Source organism: Arachis stenosperma, chromosome 3 (assembly GCF_014773155.1).
Source record: "Arachis stenosperma cultivar V10309 chromosome 3, arast.V10309.gnm1.PFL2, whole genome shotgun sequence".
Classification (NCBI taxonomy): Eukaryota; Viridiplantae; Streptophyta; class Magnoliopsida; order Fabales; family Fabaceae; genus Arachis; species Arachis stenosperma.
Window position 1 is genome coordinate 79,911,931 of NC_080379.1, and position 4,066 is coordinate 79,915,996.

Consider the following 4,066-nt stretch of genomic DNA (forward strand, 5'->3'; position numbering starts at 1 on the left):
GTCATTTAGCTTCATGATTGCTCCAAGGTATTTAGCAACTTGCTCTTCAGTGACATACTCATCCTCTTCAGAGGAAGAATACTCATCAGAGCTCATGAATGGCAGAAGTAATTCCAATGGAATCTCTATGGTCTCATTTTGAGCCTTAGAGTCCCATGGTTCCTCATTGGGGAACTCAGAGGAGGTTGGTGCACGCCCATTGAGGTCTTCCTCAGTGGCGTCCACCTCCTCTCTTTCTTCTCCTGATTCGGCCATGGTTATGGCCTTGCACTCTCCTTTTGGATTTTCTTCTGTGTTGCTTGGAAGAGTACTAGGAGGGAGTTCAGTAATTTTCTTGCTCAGCTGACCCACTTGTCCTTCCAAATTTCTGATGGAGGACCATGTTTCATTCATGAAACTTTGAGTGGTTTTGATTAGATCAGAGACCATTGTTGCTAAGTCAGAGGTATTCTGCTTAGAACTCTCTGTCTGTTGCTGAGAAGATGATGGAAAAGGCTTGCCATTGCTAAACCTGTTTCTTCCACCATTATTGTTATTGAAACCTTGTTGAGGTCTCTCTTGATTCTTCCATGAGAAATTTGGATGATTTCTCCATGAAGAATTATAGGTGTTTCCATAGGGCTCTCCTAGTGATGCAAGTGCATATTTGCTTTATTAGTTAGTTAGTTTAGTTAGTTTTAGCTTAATTTCACTCATTTTCTCTAAATAAACAAGTCCTTTTATGAGTTTTGTTTCCATGCATGAGAGTACTTAGGAATGTGTTGATTCTAGCCAAATTCATGCACATGATTTAAGGAATGCATACATGAATGAGTATGAATGAATCTCATGAAATTTATTGCATGAATTGGTAAGACTTTGAAGCTATTTCCCTTGTTGATGATAGGTGATGAAACAAGGATGCATGGAAGCAAGAATGATGCAAGCTGGGCAAGAAGTTGGCGTTGCCAACTTGGACATAAGGGGCGTTGTCTTGCAACGCCAGGAAGAGGAGTTGGCGTTGCCAACTTGGAGGATAAGGGGCGTTGTTCTTGGCAACGCCAGGCAGCCTTGGAAGCAAAGTTGGCGTTGCCAACTCTAGAACCAAGTTGCCAACGCCACACACAAGCCACAAGCAAGCAAGCTTGGCCCTGGAGGAAGACAAGAAGCAAAGTTGGCGTTGCCAACTTGAGAAGGGCGTTGCCAACGCCACACACAAGCCACAAGCAAGCAAACTTGGCCCTGGAGGAAGAGCTGGCGTTGCCAACTCTAGAACCAAGTTGCCAACGCCCACACAAGCAAGGAACTTGAGCCATGAAGGAGTGTCGAGGGCGTTGCCAACGCCAAGAACCATGGGCGTTGTTGAAGGCAACGCCACACACACAAGCTTGGCCCTGGATGAAGTGAAGCACGTTGCCAACTTGAGGAGGGCGTTGCCAACGCCACACACAAGCAATTTTGGCACCAAAAGGAGCTCGAGCACGTTGTTGGAGCTAGGAAGCATTGGCGTGTTTGGCAACAACGCCAGGAATGGTTGCTTGGCTAGGCACCAAGTCTTGGTGCCAGCCAAGTTGCCAACGCCCAATGGCCTCACCATTCACGTTGCCAACGCCAAGCCTTGCCAACCAAGTTGCTAACGTTCCCAAGCCTTGCCAACCAAGTTGCTAACGTTCCCAAGCCTTGCCAACCAAGTTGCTAACGTCCCCAAGCCTTGCCAACCAAGTTGCTAACGTTCACAAGCCTCACCATTCACGTTGCCAACGCCAAAATCAAGTTGCCAACGCCAAGCCTCACCATGCACGTTGCCAACGCCCATAGGCCTTGCCATGCACGTTGCCAACGTGGGAAGCATTGTTTAGAGCCTTGGAAAGGGCTCGAGCACGTTGCCAACGTGCTGAAGAGAAGGAGTTATCCACAACAACGCCAGGAAATTGTGGTGCACGTTGCTAACTTGGAATATAAGGGCGTTATCCACAACAACTCCAACAAGGCAGCCTGAACATGTCCACTTCAATGGAAAATATCTTGAGCTACAGAGATCCAAATTGAGTGCTTCCAGTTGCGTTGGAAAGCTGACATTCAGAGCTTTCCAACCATATATAATAGTCTATGATGGAGCACAAAATTGAAGCCAAACCAGAGTCATCTTTAGACCCTAAAAACAAGAACATGAAGTGAAATTCAAGGGAGCTAGAGATGAGCCTTGGATGTGGGATCGAGCACGTTGCCAACGTGCATTAAGGGGGCGTGTTTTGCAACAACGCCAGCCTCAAGCCCCTGCCTTGGGAGGCTAGGCACGAGCACGTTGCCAACTTGGGGTTGAAGGTGCGTTTTTGGCAACAACTTGGCAGTTTGACCTTACCTTCTTTGAGGAAGCATAACTTGAGCTAGGAAAGTCCAAATGAGGTGATTCCAGTGGCATTGAAAAATAGACATCAAGAGCTTTCCAATGATGTATAATAGTCCATATTGAGGCAGAAGGTTGACACTCAAATTCTGGGCTACATTTAGCATGAAAGTAGAGCCAAGAAGAGGAAAAGCAAGTTGTTTGCAACAACTTGGGCTAGCAACGCCCAAGTCTCAAACTCACTTCCAGGAAATTGTCATCCACGTTGCCAACGTGCACTAAGGCCTGAGTTATTGCCAACAACGCCCCTCAATGGGCCAGAATTGGTGTCAACTTGCTCTACTTCCCTATTCATCACAAAGGCCAAAACTTCTTCAATGGAGCCAAGAATTCAACAAAGAGGAAGCCCATATTGCCAACCCAATTCAAGATCTTTGAAAGAGTTTTGGGAACTAGTATAAATAGAGATTGAGTTTGTACTTGTAGAGGACTTTTACACTTTTACTTTACTTTTTGACACTTAGACATTTTTACACTTTTGAGCACTTGTATTGGAGAACTCTTTGGTACTTCCGGGAGGATACCCGAGAGCATTTTTCTTGATTCTTATTGGAATTTTTCTTCTTCAATTTCAAGTTCTAAGCATTTCATTCTTCTTCTTCTTCCTTTACATTTAGTTTAATTCTTGTTGATGGCAATTGTTGTTGAAATTGGAGCAATGACTCACTAAACCCACTTTCATTAGGGGGAGGAGCTCTGTTTGTTGGAATGGATTGATGAACCCATCTTTCCTCCTCAATTCTAGTGGTTGATTTAAAGAGGGAACTCTTGATCTTCACAGATTCAACCACCATCGAGAGAGGGGTTAATCTATATGAATTATGTGGTGAGTTTGAGGAATGAGCCACATAATTCAGTTTAGAGTTCATCCTTTCATGATTTCTTTAATCAATATACCTTGGTTAGTATGTGAGATGTAACTCTCCTTGGTTGAGATTATAGAAATTGTGTGGTTGGATAATATATGAGCTTCATCTCTTCTCATGAACAATTAGATCACGAGAGTGGCAATTGGTTATGTTGAGAGAGATTGAATCACCAAGAGATTGGGGTTCAATCACCCACTTGCCATAGATCTATACCCATGATTGAGAAGGATTTGACTAACATCAATTCATGAAAACTAGCATCTCTGATCCCTAATGATCCTCTCTATCATTAATTCTTATTTCTCTTGTTCTTAGTGTTTGAAAACCCATTGCCCAACTCCCTTCTACATCCTGTCAATTTACTATTCTTGTTATTACATTCTGTTCCTTTATTTCTTGCCATTTACTCTTATGTTCTTTAAATTTCTGCAACCTTTAATTCCTTGCAATTTATCTTTGATGTCATTTAAGTTTCTTGCACTTTAAGTTTCCGTCATTTACTTTCATTTTATTTCTCTATTCTAGTTCTTTACATTTTGTGTCATCTACATTCTTGCAATTATGTTCAAAAATCAAAATGCTCATGAAATCAAAAATATGTTTGCTTGACTAAATTTACCATTAACTAAAGTTGCTTAATCTACCAATCTTCGTGGGATCGACCTCACTCTTTGTGAGTTTTATTACTTGATACGACCCGGTATACTTGCCGGTTATACGTAAATTCTAATTTTTACGTATCAAGTTTTTGGCGCCGTTGCCGGGGATTGGAAAGATTGACAATGATTAAGTGAAAGGTGGTTTAGATTAA